Below are 18,583 nucleotides of genomic sequence, written 5' to 3' on the forward strand. Positions count from 1 at the left end.
ATCAGTACGTGAATCAACAGAATCTTAAAAAGATTCAAAGAATTTTATCAAAAAAAAACAAACCCTAATTTTACGAAAAACGTAAGTGAGAAGACCAGATTCACGTTGATTCACGTAGTGTTTGTAAAAGCCAAGGCCAGAATCGTAATCGCAGTGAAAAGACGAAGAGAATGATATGATTTTCATCAAATTCTGGGTTGAAAGCTCGCCGAAACCCTGGGGAGCTCACCGGAGAAGATGAAGGTTCCGGCGAGCCTACGGTGGCTCCAGCCAGACCCTCATCTCTCACGGTGGCTCAACCCAAAATCTGGTGAGCTCATGCTAGAGAGAATTCAGAGCAATTGTGGTATAGAGAGAGAAAGACAAGGGGAAAGTGAAACCCTAGGTCTGTCTCACCTCTTTTATAGAGGTTTTATCCTCTAAGCCCAATGGGCTTACGCTGTTGGGCCTAGGTTTCAGCTTTCCCTTGGCTTCTCTTGCTATACGCGCCCCCCCCCTTTGCTTCCTGCACCCCTGCTTGCTCCAAATTTTACCATGAAATCCGAGGAAATTACCACGTAATTTTTACTACTTTCTTGATAATTTTTAGTGGTATTTTGCTTGGAAAAGACTGGTAAAAACATATGTGTTGTTTTGTTAGCGTATTTTACTATTTTAGTTGTTTTCTTCTCGTATTTTCTCCGTCATTTCATGTGCATAATGTTCGTGTTCGTCATGTTTGATTTGCATACTATTCCATGTGAATTTTGCTACTGTTTGCTATGCATATGTCACTGTTTTGATGTGTTGAGTTTTATTCTTGCATCATGCGCATTATTCATCACATGTTTCCGGCTTATTTTCATCGTCACTTTACCGTCTTATGCCATACTTTCTTCCATCGCTTTATGCCATATTCCTTTTTTACCATTTTCTACTAACATTTCCTTTCATGTTGATCACTTCATAGCACTTCATTATCTTCACTATTGTCTCCGTTAGTTTAGTTTTCTTTTTTTTACAAATTGTAATTCATTCGGTGATGTAATATTTTACCATTGGTTTGTAGCTTGGCAAAGAGGCCATAGAATGTATTTAGGCAATGTTGTAATATGGACTATGGACACTATGACGCACCGGCACGCACACACTCACCTTAGATGTATGCATAGGATTGTATGGTTAGATAAGCGTTTAGGTTTAAATACTTAAAAAAAAATCAACTTTTTTCCAAGACATGCAAATAACCTCACTTGAAAACCTTTTTTTGAAAATAAAAAGGAGTCAAAACTCCTTATTTCCCCTTTTATTTTCTTAAGTAAAACTTTTAATGAATCTTAATCCTCCTTGGACTTTATTTTTTGCAAAATAACTAATTCCACCTCACACTTTCCAAATCTTATGCCCTTGAGGCCTCTCATCTCTATTCTTCAAAATCTCTTTTCAAACTTAAAATCAACCAACAAAAACAAAAAACCATTTTTGAGAATGAACTACGAACGGTTTTGATCCCTTAAAAGGGTACGTAGGCAATGAGTCAAAGCTCATCCAAGCCGAAATAAAATCAAATTCTACTTCTTCTCACCCCCATTCTTGACTAATCATACCTCCCCTTTTTTACAAATAAGCAATAAAACTAAAGCGTAGAGATAAACTTAGGAGAGCGGCTCTTATGGAGTACCATAATCGCTCCGGGTGCCTAACACCTTCCCGTAGCGAAAACGACCCCCGAATCTAGAACTTTTTAAGGGTTTTTCTCCTTTTACCCTTCCCAAGAAAAAAGAGAGATATCAACGGTCGAAAGGTTCAAGTCCAATTAATGGCTTGGCACCCAAAAACCATGATAACAGAAATGGCGACTTCACTGGGGAAATGAATTTTTTAGCGGGTCACGCCTAGTTTTCCTTAGTTTATATTTACGCTTTGTTTTATTGCTTACATATGTGAATACTTGTTTATTTTCATTTGACGTGTGGGGTGAGAATATCAAAAGTCCTATACCCGGGCTGAGTGAACTTATGTTTAGGTAGAGATATAATCGACAATTCGATCCGGGGGTTGCCTCGTGTATTGGATTATGCGATCAATCTCACATAGCTGAGGCATTTTGAAGGTGATATTGTCGGCGTGTGTTGTCATGCTTAGGCACTTCACTTTCAATTGTTCGACGAAGCTATGAACCGTAGTTACCAAACCCATCCTAGCCTTTTTAGGACGTAGTGCGGTGGCTAAATTGAGTGTTGTCTCAAACTTTAGTTGTCACGCGATACTACACTCAAACTAGACCTTCTCACAAATAATCATGGAACGGGTGTCGTCCTGTACTACCATGATATATGTGAGAGAGGTTGCAGTTTGGGAACTGTGTTAGAACCTTGGTTACTACTATCCAAAGCCTTAGTTCACCGGACGCCGTGTCCATCCGTGGCCCTGTTACTTTGAAACTCAACAGACTTTGTTCTTTAACAACACAATCATGCATACATGCATTCATGCATAAACATTTTTTCATGCATTCATCGAAGGGCTTAAACAAATGGAAATTTTTGTAAATAATCACAGGTATGAAGAAGACTAAGTGCTACAAGTTCAAGGAAGTGGATTTGGTTAGTTTGAGAGAGTTGGCACTCAAGGTCAAGAGTCAAACAGGGTTCCGACTCCGATATGGGGGATTGCTTACTTTACTCCGAACCGATGTGGACGAGAAGCTAGTGCACACTCTAGTGCAATTTTATGATCCGAGCTTCCGTTGCTTCACTTTCCCGGATTTCCAGTTGGTTCCCACCCTCGAGGCTTACTCCGATCTAGTGGGTTTACCTATAGCCGAGAAGACACCTTTCGCCGGTCCCGGGACTTCTCTTACTCCTCTGGTTATTGCTAAGGATCTCTACCTCAAGACTTCCGACGTCTCCAACCATCTTATTACCAAGTCCCACATCCGGGGGTTCACTTCCAAGTATCTTCTTGATCAGGCTAATCTCAGCACTACTCGTCAGGATACACTCGAGGCTATTCTTGCTTTGCTTATCTACGGGCTCATTCTCTTTCCGAACCTCGACAACTTCGTGGACATGAATGCTATCGAGGTCTTCCATTCCAAGAACCCGGTTCCTACTTTACTAGCAGACACCTACCACGCCATTCATGACAGGACTCTCAAAGGCCGTGGGTATATTCTTTGCTGCATACCTCTTTTGTATAGGTGGTTTATTTCGCACCTTCCGAGTTCCTTCCATGATAACTCGGAGAATTGGTCCTACTCTCAGCGGATTATGGCTCTCACTCCTAATGAGGTGGTCTGGATCACTCCTGCCGCTCAAGTGAAGGAAATCATTATGGGTTGTGGAGACTTTCTCAATGTACCTCTTCTTGGTACCCGTGGAGGAATCAACTACAACCCCGAGCTTGCCATGAGACAGTTTGGTTTTCCTATGAAGTCGAAGCCCATCAATCTTGCTACATCTCCAGAGTTCTTCTTCTACACGAATGCTCCTACCGGACAAAGGAAAGCTTTCATGGATGCTTGGTCTAAGGTTCGAAGGAAGAGTGTGAAGCATCTAGGTGTGAGATCCGGTGTCGCTCATGGAGCCTATACTCAGTGGGTGATAGATCGAGCTGAGGAGATTGGTATGCCTTATCCAGCTATGAGATACGTGTCTTCGTCTACTCCATCTATGCCTCTACCTCTGCTCCCCACGACTCAGGATATGTACCAGGAGCATCTAGCTATGGAAAGTCGTGAGAAGCAAGTATGGAAAGCTCGGTACAATCAAGCCGAGAATCTAATCATGACTTTGGATGGTAGGGATGAGCAGAAGACTCATGAGAACCTGATGTTGAAGAAAGAACTAGCTAAGGCCCGGAGGGAATTGGAAGAGAAAGACGAGCTGCTTATGAGGGATTCCAAGAGAGTCCGAGGACGACGAGATTTCTTTGCCAGATACTGTGATTCAGATTCCGAGTCCGATGATCCTCCGACTACTTCCTATGCTTGAGGGCCTCATTCGTTTATCTTGTTGAAATTTCAAAGTCTTCCTTTTGAAAATGCTATGTAGTTTTGATTATCTGCAAGATTTCTAATTTGTTTAAAAATCCTTCGATGAAAAATAAGTCTTTCGCATTTGCATTTGCATATCATGCATCATATGCATCATGCATTGGTCACAAAGGCTTCCAAGTGCTCACTATCTCCTGGTTTCTCTAACTCAGTGTGAAAAGTGGCTCGTGCTCAGAGGATTTACGAACCTGATAGAACTGATCGAACCAGAGAATATAGAAGAAAGAAAAGGGCTATGGAAGAAGAGAACGCGCAACTCCGTACCGAATTGGCATCTTTAAGGGAGGAATTGGCCAAAGCTCATGATGCTATGACTGCTCTGTTGGCTGCTCAGGAACAACCAGTTCCTGTAGTTTCTACAGCTGCAAATGTGACTCCTACCGTAACAACTGATCCCCGCTCTATCATGCCATCCGGGTATCCTTACGGACTTCCGCTGTACTATACTGCTAATACAGGGGCAGGAACCTCTGGTACTACCAACAATGGCCCAATCCCAGGGGCAAACTTAACTCCTGTTAGTACCGCCTTGACTCAAGCTGCAACAACTGTTACCGAGCCCATTGTGAATGCGGTGCCTCTATTTGTCCATGCTAATGCGCACCACGGGAGTATTGCCATAACCGGAACTATGGAAGAGAGAATGGCAGAACTTGCCAAAGAGCTCCGACGGGAAATTAAGGCCAACAGGGGAAATGGAGACTCCATTAAAACCCAGGATCTCTGCTTGGTATCGAAAGTGGATGTTCCTAAAAAGTTCAAAGTCCCGGAGTTCGACAAGTATAATGGGCTGACTTGTCCTCAAAATCATATTGTCAAATACGTCCGGAAGATGGGCAACTACAAGGACAATGATTCCCTTATGATCCATTACTTCCAAGACAGTCTGATGGAGGATGCTGCAGAGTGGTATACTAGTCTGAGCAAAGATGATGTCCATACTTTTGATGAGCTAGCCACTGCTTTCAAGAGCCACTACGGGTTTAACACTCGATTGAAGCCGAATAGGGAGTTTCTCAGGTCCCTATCTCAGAAAAAGGAGGAAAGTTTCCGGGAATATGCGCAAAGGTGGAGAGGGGCAGCTGCCCGTATCACTCCTGCTTTAGATGAAGAAGAAATGACCCAGACATTCTTAAAGACCTTGAAGAAAGATTATGTTGAGAGGATGATCATCGCTGCCCCGAACAACTTTTCGGAGATGGTCACTATGGGAACCCGTCTTGAGGAAGCCGTCAGGGATGGAATCATTGTGTTTGAGAAAGCTGAATCCTCTGTGAATGCGTCGAAGAGATATGGTAATGGACACCACAAGAAGAAAGAAACGGAAGTAGGGATGGTGTCAGCTGGAGCCGGTCAATCAATGGCTACCGTTGCTCCTATCAATGCAGCTCAAATGCCTCCGTCATACCCATATATGCCGTACTCTCAGCATCCGTTCTTCCCGCCGTTTTACCATCAGTACCCCCTGCCACCGGTTCAACCTCAGGTGCCCGTCAATGCAATTGCCCAACAGATGAAACAACAGTTGCCGGTTCAACAACAACAACAGCAGCAGCAATATACCAGACCAACTTTTCCTCCTATACCGAGGTTATATGCTGAGTTGCTTCCAACTTTACTCCAGAGAGGACACTGCACGACTAGGCAGGGCAAGCCTCCACCGGACCCTTTACCTCCAAGGTTCCGCTCTGATCTCAAATGCGATTTTCATCAAGGTGCCTTAGGTCATGATGTCGAGGGGTGTTATGCTTTGAAGTATATCGTGAAGAAGCTCATTGATCAGGGAAAGCTGACTTTTGAGAATAATGTCCCACACGTCCTCGACAATCCTCTTCCAAATCATGCCGCTGTGAATATGATCGAAGTGTGTGAGGAAGCTCCTAGACTTGATGTCCGCAACGTCGCAACTCCTCTGGTGCCTCTACACATCAAGCTGTGCAAAGCTTCTCTGTTCAGCCATGATCATGCCAAGTGTCTGGGATGCCTCCGTAATCCTTTGGGTTGCCATACTGTTCAAGACGACATCCAAAGCTTGATGAATGATAATCTTCTGACTGTCAGTGATGTTTGCGTGATTGTGCCAGTTTTTCACGATCCGCCTGTCAAGAGTGTACCTTTGAAGAAGAATGCTGAACCTTTGGTGATAAGGCTGCCAGGACCAATTCCTTATGTTTCGGACAAGGCAGTGCCATACAAGTACAATGCTACTATGATAGAAAATGGAGTAGAGGTGCCTCTAGCCTCCTTTGCCACAGTAAGCAATATTGCCGAAGGGACTTCTGCAGCGCTAAGAAGCGGGAAGGTTCGTCCGCCATTATTTCAGAAGAAGGTAGCTACGCCAATCACTCCACCAGTTGAAGAAGCAACTCCAACCGTTGTTTCGCCCACTGCTACAGATGTGAACCAGTCCGGCAAATCTATAGAGGACTCAAATTTAGATGAGATTCTGAGGATAATAAAGAGGAGCGACTACAAGATTGTTGATCAATTGCTGCAGACTCCTTCGAAGATATCTGTCTTGTCATTACTCTTGAGTTCCGAGGCTCACAGGAATACCTTGTTGAAAGTGCTGGAGCAGGCTTATGTTGACCACGAAGTTACGGTAGATCGTTTTGGTGGCATAGTGGGAAATATTACGGCTTGTAACAACCTCTGGTTCAGTGAAGAAGAGCTGCCGGAAGCGGGAAAGAGTCACAATCTGGCTTTGCACATCTCGGTGAATTGTAAATCAGACTTGATATCAAATGTGTTGGTGGATACCGGTTCCTCTCTCAATGTAATGCCCAAGACAACTCTAGATCAGTTGAGCTACCGTGGGACCCCTTTGAGGAGAAGTACTTTCTTGGTCAAAGCTTTTGATGGATCTCGAAAGAATGTGCTGGGGGAGATAGACTTGCCAATAACCATTGGCCCTGAGAATTTCTTGATTACCTTCCAAGTGATGGACATTAATGCATCCTATAGTTGTTTGCTGGGAAGACCGTGGATACACGATGCGGGTGCGGTAACCTCCACCTTACATCAGAAGTTGAAGTTCATAAGGAATGGAAAGCTTGTTACCGTTCATGGAGAAGAAGCATATTTAGTCAGCCAGCTGACTTCTTTCTCTTGTATTGAAGCAGGGTCTGCTGAAGGGACTGCTTTCCAAGGTTTGACCATTGAAGGTGCAGAGCCTAAGAAAGCTGGGGCTGCTATGGCTTCATTGAAAGATGCTCAGAAGGTTATCCAGGAAGGTCAGACTGCCGGTTGGGGCAAGGTGATACAGCTCTGTGAGAACAAGCGTAAAGAAGGTCTCGGGTTCTCTCCGTCATCAAGGGTTTCCTCGGGAGTCTTCCACAGTGCTGGGTTTGTTAATGCTATCTCTGAAGAAGCCACTGGATCTGGTCTCAGGCCTGTATTCGTTACACCAGGAGGCATTGCGAGAGATTGGGATGCCATTGACATTCCTTCAATCATGCATGTTTCTGAGTAATGTGTCTTGTTGCTTTAATGCTTTGTTTTCAAAAATAACGATCCTCTCGCTCTGCCCAAAGCGAGAGTGATATTTTCTGTAAGGGCATGTTTGTTTCGGCATTGCCATTGATTAATAAAACTTTGTCGTTTCTTCCACGACTACTTTTTTTAGTGCTTTTTCCCTTGGAAATAATGGTAATGCAAGAAAAAACCAATACGTCTGTATTTTCTTATTAATTTCAAAAATCTGCATAAAAAAAAAAAACTCTTTCTAAAATCATCCAATCATTATATGCAGGTTGAACCATAATAAACCCGTTGAACACAGTAATCCTACGGTTCCTCCAAATTTTGAATTCCCTGTGTATGAAGCCAAAGATGAAGAAGGTGATGACATACCATATGAGATTACTCGGTTACTTGAGCAAGAAAAGAAAGCCATTCAGCCTCACCAGGAAGAGATTGAGCTTATCAACATAGGTACCGAGGAGAACAAGCGAGAAATCAAGATTGGTGCTACTCTAGAGGAAGGGGTTAAACAGAGGATCATCCAGCTCCTCCGGGAATATCCGGATATTTTTGCATGGTCCTATGAAGATATGCCAGGTCTAGACCCTACGATTGTGGAGCATCGGATCCCCACCAAGCCTGAATGCCCTCCCGTCAGGCAGAAATTGAGAAGGACTCATCCTGATATGGCTCTCAAGATTAAGAGCGAGGTTCAAAAGCAGATTGATGCGGGTTTCCTAATGACAGTTGAGTATCCTGAATGGGTTGCCAATATTGTGCCTGTGCCAAAGAAGGATGGTAAAGTCCGGATGTGTGTTGACTTCAGAGACCTGAATAAAGCCAGTCCAAAAGACAACTTTCCGTTACCTCATATTGATGTGCTTGTTGATAATACTGCTCAGTCTAAGGTGTTCTCCTTCATGGACGGTTTCTCCGGTTATAATCAGATCAAAATGTCTCCTGAAGATAGAGAAAAGACGTCTTTTATCACCCCATGGGGTACCTTCTGCTACAAAGTGATGCAGTTCGGCCTAATCAATGCTGGTGCTACCTACCAAAGGGGAATGACTACTCTGTTTCATGACATGATTCACAAAGAAGTCGAAGTATATGTGGACGACATGATTGTGAAGTCAACAGATGAAGAGCAACATGTTGAATATTTAACAAAGATGTTTGAAAGGTTGAGAAAATACAAGCTTCGATTGAATCCCAACAAATGTACATTCGGCGTCAGATCCGGGAAGTTATTAGGCTTCGTTGTCAGCCAAAAGGGCATTGAAGTCGATCCTGATAAAGTCCGGGCCATCCGAGAAATGCCAGCTCCACAAACAGAGAAGCAAGTCAGAGGTTTCCTCGGGCGTTTGAATTACATCTCCCGATTCATATCTCACATGACCGCAACCTGCGGGCCGATCTTCAAGCTACTAAGGAAGAATCAGCCTATTGTATGGAATGATGAATGCCAAGAAGCTTTTGATAGCATCAAGAATTACCTGCTGGAACCACCTATCCTTGTCCCACCCGTGGAAGGAAGGCCTTTGATCATGTATTTGGCAGTATTTGATGAATCCATGGGATGCGTGCTTGGTCAACAAGATGAAACTGGAAAGAAAGAGCATGCTATCTACTACCTAAGCAAGAAGTTTACCGATTGCGAAACTCGGTATACAATGCTTGAGAAGACTTGTTGTGCTTTGGCCTGGGCCGCTAAACGCCTGCGTCATTATTTGGTGAATCATACAACTTGGTTGATATCCAGAATGGATCCGATAAAGTATATCTTTGAGAAAGCTGCTGTTACTGGGAAGATTGCACGCTGGCAGATGCTTTTGTCTGAATATGATATTGTGTTCAAAACTCAAAAGGCAATCAAAGGTAGCATTCTTGCCGATCATCTTGCTTACCAACCTCTCGATGATTATCAACCAATTGAATTCGACTTCCCCGATGAAGAAATCATGTATTTGAAATCCAAAGACTGCGAAGAACCGTTGATTAATGAAGGTCCAGATCCCAATAGCAAGTGGGGTTTAGTCTTTGATGGTGCTGTCAATGCTTATGGTAAAGGAATTGGGGCAGTCATTGTATCCCCGCAGGGGCATCACATTCCTTTTACCGCCAGAATTTTGTTCGAATGTACCAACAATATGGCTGAGTATGAAGCATGTATCTTTGGGATCGAGGAAGCAATTGACATGAGAATCAAGCACCTCGACATCTATGGAGATTCTGCGCTCGTCATCAATCAGATAAAGGGAGAGTGGGAGACCCACCATGCTAAGTTGATTCCTTATCGTGATTATGCGAGACGTTTGCTGACATATTTTACAAAGGTTGAGCTGCACCATATTCCTCGTGATGAGAACCAAATGGTTGATGCTCTTGCTACTCTATCTTCCATGTTTCGAGTAAACCATTGGAATGATGTGCCAATAATCAAAGTGCAACGACTCGAAAGACCTTCGCATGTGTTTGCTATTGGGGATGTGATCGATCAGGCTGACGAAAATGTGGTTGACTATAAACCCTGGTACTACGACATCAAACAGTTCTTGCTGAGCCGTGAGTATCCGCCGGGTGCTTCCAAACAAGATAAGAAGACCCTGAGAAGATTGGCCGGTAGATTCCTGTTAGATGGAGATATTCTGTACAAGAGAAACTATGACATGGTATTGTTAAGATGTGTTGATGAACACGAAGCAGAGCAGTTAATGCATGATGTACATGACGGTACCTTTGGGACCCATGCTACAGGGCATACTATGTCAAGGAAGTTGTTACGAGCAGGTTACTACTGGATGGCCATGGAGCATGATTGCTACCAATACGCCAGAAAATGCCACAAATGTCAAATCTATGCTGATAAGATTCATGTGCCTCCGCACGCTCTCAATGTTATGTCATCCCCATGGCTGTTCTCAATGTGGGGCATCGACATGATCGGAAGGATTGAACCAAAGGCTTCGAATGGTCATCGTTTCATCTTAGTGGCAATTGACTACTTCACCAAGTGGGTTGAAGCAGCATCTTATACCAATGTGACCAAGCAAGTGGTAGCTAAGTTCATCAAGAATAACATCATCTGTCGATATGGTGTTCCCAGCAAGATTATTACTGACAATGGTACCAACCTGAACAACAATGTGGTGCAAGCTCTTTGTGAAGAATTCAAAATTGAGCATCATAACTCTTCTCCCTATAGACCTCAGATGAATGGTGCAGTTGAGGCCACCAACAAGAATATCAAGAGAATTGTCCAGAAGATGGTAACCACTTACAAGGACTGGCATGAGATGTTACCCTATGCTCTGCATGGCTACCGTACTACTGTGCGCAGTTCAACCGGGGCAACCCCTTTCTCTCTTGTATATGGTATGGAAGCAGTTCTTCCTTTGGAAGTGGAGATCCCATCTCTCCGTGTGATCATGGAAGCAAAGTTATCAGAGGCTGAATGGTGCCAAAGCCGGTATGATCAGTTGAATTTGATTGAGGAAAAACGTATGGATGCCATGGCTCGTGGACAGTCATATCAAGCAAGAATGAAGACTGCTTTTGATAAGAAAGTCCATCCCCGAGAATTCAAGGTAGGGGAACTTGTATTGAAAAGGAGGATAAGCCAGCAACCCGACCCAAGGGGCAAGTGGACGCCTAACTATGAAGGTCCTTATGTTGTCAAGAAGGCCTTCTCCGGTGGTGCTTTAATCCTTACACACATGGATGGCGTAGAACTTCCAAATCCAGTGAATGCCGATATAGTCAAGAAATACTTTGCCTAGAAATATGAAAAGAACAGCGTGGTAGGTCGAAAACCCGAAAGGGCGGCCTAGGCAAAAATGCGCTTCCCGGTGGATCGAAAACCCGAAAGGGCGGTCCAGGCAAAAATAAGGGACAAAAAAAAACAAATATGAAAAGCTCGCTGAGATTGTACGCAACTCAGGCAAGAATGAGCGTCTCGATGAGCCGAAAACCCGGAAGGGCGGTTCATGCAAAAATGAGATTGAAACCAAAGGCAAGTAACTATATCTGGCCAACCACCGTCCCCCTTGGGGCATCTGCAGCTGTTAATGACCATCTTCATCAGAAGTTTCTGTGCTTGTGAATTCAAAATTTCCAGGAAATGTAGTGATTACTGTGTTCAATGTACCACCAACCAATAAAATTACCATTTTCCAAGCTTTGTAAATCCGTGGAGTCGCGCCTTCGGCTGACCACCACTCTTATACATCAATTTGAGCCTGTGCTTTTGTTTGAAACTCTATTTTCTGTTTACTTTCAAAGCTATATACAAAACATTTTCCTTCTATTTTGATAATGACAATGCTTGAAACAAACATTTTTGAAAATTGAAAACTTTTTGTCTATTTTGAAAAGCAAACCTGAGCAACAGGGTACATTCAAATGAAACATGCATGAGTGAGAGTATGTTGATGTCTATTTCAATAGGTGTTACAAGCAGGTTCTCCTCCAGGATAGTCTGTGGTCAATGGCAAGAATGAAAAAACAGAATGAAAATGCATGAAAATGAAAAGGCTCGCTAAGTTGAAAACCCGGAAGGGCGGCTTAGGCAAGAATGAGCACCCCGCTGGATTGAAAACCCGAAAGGGCAGTTCAGGCAAAAATGGGGCATTGAAAAGAATTTATTTCCCCGGTGGATCGAAAACCCGAAAGGGCGATCCAGGCAAAAATGGGATGCAAAAAAATGAATGAATGAAATTGAGAATATAACATGCAAAAAGCATTGACCACAGATGCAATGTCTACAACATACCCAGCACTGAAATGCCCAGCACAACGGCATTTTCCCCAGTCAGGTCTTCCAAGATTCTATCTCCAGCAAGTTGCATATCTACCTGCCCTCAGCTATGGTTCCGACACGTCTCCCAACGACGTCATCTCCAAAGAGGATTTCCAAGAATGTGTAATATAGCACGAGCCACTACGTGCCCAATACTCTAATGTCTTGTCTTCCCCGTGAAGCCGTGCCTACAAACTGCCAACAGTCATGCATTACAAGCATTCATACATGCATAATCATGCATATTGCGTACCCATGCATTTAATGAAACTGTTATATCATCCATGCATATCGCATTTCCAATGTCAACATCAGTCTCAATTTCTACCTTTCAAATCAAATCGACGTCAAGTCAATCTCAATCTATATTTTGTCAAGCAAACTAATCCCCAGTGAATATGTTTCTGTTTGGTCAAGTGGCTAGTTCAAGTCCAAGAACAGCTTGTACCTATCAATTTGCTTATGTTATCGGTCGAGTGCCCAGCTCAATCCAAGAGCAGCTTGTACCTGTCAATATGTTTCCGTTTGGTCAAGTGGCTAGCTCAATCCAAGAGCAGCTTGTACCTGTTTATCTGTTTCTGTCCGGTGGAGTAACCAGTTCGCATCCAAGAACAAGCTCACACCTGTTTATTTGCCTTTGCTTTCGGTCGAGTGACCAGTTCGAATCCAAGAACAACTCGTACCTATCTACTTTTCCATGACCCCGGTCGAGTTACCAGTTCGAATCCAAGAACAGCTCGTACCTGTCTATGTGTCTATGATTTTGGGTCAAGTGGCTAGTTCAAGTCCAAGAACAGCTTGTACCCGTCTATCTGTTTCTCGCTCAAGTGGCTAGCTCGATCCAAGAGCAGCTTGCGCCTGTCTATTTTGTATTTGTCTCCGGTGGAGTAACCAGTTCGCATCCAAGAACAAGCTCGCACCTGTCTATTTGCCTTGTTTTCAGTCGAGTCACCAGTTCGAATTCATAAGAACAACTCGTACTTGTCAATTTTCTCTTTTTCCAGTCGAGTCACCAGTTCGAATCCATAAGAACAACTCGTACCTGCCAATTTTACATGTTTTCAGTCGAGTCACCAGTTCGAATCCATAAGAACAACTCGCACTTTCCAATATCCCCAAGTGAGTTACCAGTTCGAATCCATAAGAACAACTCATGTTTGTCCAGTAACCTCTATCCCCTGTGAAGTGACCAGTTCGAATCCATAAGAACAACTCGCAGTTGTCTGTTTGCTTCATCCCCGGTCAAGTGGCTAGTTTGAATCCAAGAACAGCTTGTACCTGTCCAACTTGTTTCTAGTTTCCCGTTACTCTGCTATTCACTATCTTTGTCAATGTCTACCAATCCCACAATGGATACGACATATTTTGTTAATTCCAATCCCCATGAGGTCTTGCATTCATAATCCAAATGATGCATGGCATGCATATTATTTGAAATTGGGTAGGCGTATTTTTACGTCCAAACACAGTGCAAATGCTAATATTTAAGTATCTTCGTCCTGTCAAGCCAAAGACTCCGTCTCTTGACTCTCCAGACAAAGAAACTTAAATAGGGGCAGCTGTTATACCCTGTTTTTGGACCTAAAAATACTGGGCCCAATTTCATTTCAAACTTTGTCAATTATCAAATTTCAACTGCACAGTTCAAATTGTCTCTGCCTCGCAGTATTTTCAATCACAATTGTACCTATGTTTTTCTTGCATAAAACCTTTCGAAATGTCTTTACTTTTCTTGTAAGTCATTCAAAAGTGTCTCTGAATCATTACATTGCTTTTTCTACAGTTTATTTCAAAATTTGCAAAAAGTCATACAGAAGGGTATTTTGGTCATTTCCTGCAGTGGGACCCATTTTCATCCTTGTGACTGTCTCTGAGTCTTTTCAAATTCATTTTTAACATTTCATCTCAAGTTTGCATCTGAGTCAGTGGCAGAGTCTGTTTGAGTCAGTTTAGGTCATTTTTAGCCCTAGGGGCGTTTTGGTCATTTCACATAAAATTTTGGCATGGGGAGGTTACTTTGAAGTACCTCATTTAGGCCATTGGTTCGTTTTAGTCCGTTTTGTCAATTTTATTTTTGTTTCGCTTTACGTTTGGTCAAATTACGTTTTTTATTCAATTTTATTTTTAATTACATTTTGGTCCCTCAATTGAGGTCCCAAATTGCATTTCAGTCCCTTTTTCTTTCCAATTTACATTTCAGTCCTTTTTGGGTTATTTGCAGTTTAGTCCTTAAAGTTTTTGTTTTTGCAGAAAAGTCCAAAGTTCATTTCAGGACCAAGGCCGTGCCACTTTGATACAAGTCCAGATGTCACAATTCCATTGGCTCAAGTGTACACATGTCAGCTATAAATACATTGAGTCAGAATCAGAAGCATATAATCACACGCCAACTCACAAACAAAAATCCAACTTTCTCTTTCTCAGCAATTGAATCAAAACAGAAAAATTTCTCAGAATTTCTCAAGAACACCAAGAACAAAAACCCTAACCGTTTTTCCAGAAACCCTAATTTTCATCAGAATCAACATTTTTTAGATCAATTCTCAGAGATTCTGTGGAATCTTCATCACAGAATTGACCGTTTCTCTGCAATTCCAAACGCGAGCTCGCATTGAAGCAAACTCAAGCGTTGATCGCAGAGGAAGAAGAAGAAGGAAAGAAGCAAGGTGTACACCGAAGAAGATGAAGATTCAAGGCTAACAAGAACCACACTGATTTATTTTCAGTTTCCAGAAACGAAATCAGATCAAAACAGAAGCAAGATTTGAAGATTTTCCGAAGAAATCAACAATCTCCATACAAACTCAGGTAAACACGTGAATCTTCATCATTCTCATCATCAAAGCCAATAACAAACTCAGAGAAGATGTAGATCTGTGAAGTTGAAAACATTTAAGCCAAAAATCTAAAAAAAATTCAAAGAAAAACCGTAACACCAAAAGCACAGATCTACATCATCCAGGCCGTTAATCTCTTCATCTTTTCGTAAAAAAGGATCATCAGTACGTGAATCAACAGAATCTTAAAAAGATTCAAAGAATTTTATCAAAAAAAAACAAACCCTAATTTTACGAAAAACGTAAGTGAGAAGACCAGATTCACGTTGATTCACGTAGTGTTTGTAAAAGCCAAGGCCAGAATCGTAATCGCAGTGAAAAGACGAAGAGAATGATATGATTTTCATCAAATTCTGGGTTGAAAGCTCGCCGGAACCCTGGGGAGCTCACCGGAGAAGATGAAGGTTCCGGCGAGCCTACGGTGGCTCCAGCCAGACCCTCATCTCTCACGGTGGCTCAACCCAAAATCTGGTGAGCTCATGCTAGAGAGAATTCAGAGCAATTGTGGTATAGAGAGAGAAAGACAAGGGGAAAGTGAAACCCTAGGTCTGTCTCACCTCTTTTATAGAGGTTTTATCCTCTAAGCCCAATGGGCTTACGCTGTTGGGCCTAGGTTTCAGCTTTCCCTTGGCTTCTCTTGCTATACGCGCCCCCCCCCCCCCTTTGCTTCCTGCACCCCTGCTTGCTCCAAATTTTACCATGAAATCCGAGGAAATTACCACGTAATTTTTACTACTTTCTTGATAATTTTTAGTGGTATTTTGCTTGGAAAAGACTGGTAAAAACATATGTGTTGTTTTGTTAGCGTATTTTACTATTTTAGTTGTTTTCTTCTCGTATTTTCTCCGTCATTTCATGTGCATAATGTTCGTGTTCGTCATGTTTGATTTGCATACTATTCCATGTGAATTTTGCTACTGTTTGCTATGCATATGTCACTGTTTTGATGTGTTGAGTTTTATTCTTGCATCATGCGCATTATTCATCACATGTTTCCGGCTTATTTTCATCGTCACTTTACCGTCTTATGCCATACTTTCTTCCATCGCTTTATGCCATATTCCTTTTTTACCATTTTCTACTAACATTTCCTTTCATGTTGATCACTTCATAGCACTTCATTATCTTCACTATTGTCTCCGTTAGTTTAGTTTTCTTTTTTTTACAAATTGTAATTCATTCGGTGATGTAATATTTTACCATTGGTTTGTAGCTTGGCAAAGAGGCCATAGAATGTATTTAGGCAATGTTGTAATATGGACTATGGACACTATGACGCACCGGCACGCACACACTCACCTTAGATGTATGCATAGGATTGTATGGTTAGATAAGCGTTTAGGTTTAAATACTTAGAAAAAAATCAACTTTTTTCCAAGACATGCAAATAACCTCACTTGAAAACCTTTTTTTGAAAATAAAAAGGAGTCAAAACTCCTTATTTCCCCTTTTATTTTCTTAAGTAAAACTTTTAATGAATCTTAATCCTCCTTGGACTTTATTTTTTGCAAAATAACTAATTCCACCTCACACTTTCCAAATCTTATGCCCTTGAGGCCTCTCATCTCTATTCTTCAAAATCTCTTTTCAAACTTAAAATCAACCAACAAAAACAAAAAACCATTTTTGAGAATGAACTACGAACGGTTTTGATCCCTTAAAAGGGTACGTAGGCAATGAGTCAAAGCTCATCCAAGCCGAAATAAAATCAAATTCTACTTCTTCTCACCCCCATTCTTGACTAATCATACCTCCCCTTTTTTACAAATAAGCAATAAAACTAAAGCGTAGAGATAAACTTAGGAGAGCGGCTCTTATGGAGTACCATAATCGCTCCGGGTGCCTAACACCTTCCCGTAGCGAAAACGACCCCCGAATCTAGAACTTTTTAAGGGTTTTTCTCCTTTTACCCTTCCCAAGAAAAAAGAGAGATATCAACGGTCGAAAGGTTCAAGTCCAATTAATGGCTTGGCACCCAAAAACCATGATAACAGATCTCAAAGATTTTATCTTAATGATTCAGTTTGTGAAAGAAAAATTTCTTTCTCAATTCTTGAAGATGAAAAGAGTATATTTTTTTTATTTAATCATAATAGCTTGCTTTTCTTGATTAGCTTTTATAATTTTCCTATTTATCTAGTTTCTAGATCTTATTCCTATCAAATGAATCAAATTTTATTTTTTTCGTTCTTTAATGGGATTTTTTTAGAGTTTTGAAGAGTTTCACTTCAAAGTGGGTGACAATAACGCTCATTGCTTTGCTGTTGGAGGTAAATCATTTATTATCCCTTAATATATAATATATATGTATGATTCAATGAATAATATTCAATTTGGATAAAATTTATGCGTGGGTCTATGTCATGATGTACACATATATGTATATGAGAAAATGGAAGATGTAATATCAATATTTTTATAATTTTGTTCGGTTTGAATTGAATAACTTACAATTATATTTAAAATAATGTCAGACAATAGGTTTAACAACTAATAAGATAAGTTCTTATTGAATGTCAGGGTAAATATGTTTTATACCAAGAATGTATCTTCATTAAAATTTTCTTTTATACAATGTAATTTTGATTATAATAATATTTAAAATTGATTTCATTCTATGTTTGAAGGTGGTTATACTTCAAACAGAGGATTGAAGAATATTGAACAAATTGACGTAACCTCACCACAAGATATGGAGCAGAAAGAAAAGTCAAATTCAGATTGTATATTTGTACGTGCGTAAATAATTTTGATTAAAATTATTCACTGATTATATGTTCAATGATGAATGCTATACATTTTATTATTTGAATCTTTGGTTTAATATAAAAATTATTGCATTTCAACTTGGATGACATATTTTCAGACTATTAAAGAAGTGACAACAGATGGCCGACCATGGAATGCTAAAAAAGTAAATGCAACTAAAACTAAACCTTATGAGCCTTATTAATTTGTGGGACTTTATATCTGCAATGAACATAATGGAGTTAGATGTCTCGGAACGGTTATTGGCTACAATCCTGAAAAAAATAACAAGCTCATAGTATGTTTTTCTTTAACTTAAACACTTACTTGGTTTATCTCATTATAATTATCATTTTTTTGTTGTTGCAACGTATGCTTTCTTTAATAAAGTATGAATGATGTTGTGTTTTAAAATATAAAAGTACCACATTTACTTCTAATTACAAGTCATAAAAATCAAAAGCATTAAAAAAAATGAACTCATTTGTTATTTTAACCTTTTGAAAAATTACAAGACATTAGATACAATTTCTAATATTCAAAAGAAAACAATTTTAAATGAGGGTGATACTAGGATATTATTAGAAAACCGAATAAATATTTTCTCTTGATATTCAGGTGGGATAAATAATTTGAGATAAGAAAAATATTTTGAATGCTAGGCTTATAGTGTCGCATATAAAGTAATAATTAGTGCACGTC

This window comes from Medicago truncatula, chromosome 2, assembly GCF_003473485.1.
Source record: "Medicago truncatula cultivar Jemalong A17 chromosome 2, MtrunA17r5.0-ANR, whole genome shotgun sequence".
Lineage (NCBI taxonomy): Eukaryota > Viridiplantae > Streptophyta > Magnoliopsida > Fabales > Fabaceae > Medicago > Medicago truncatula.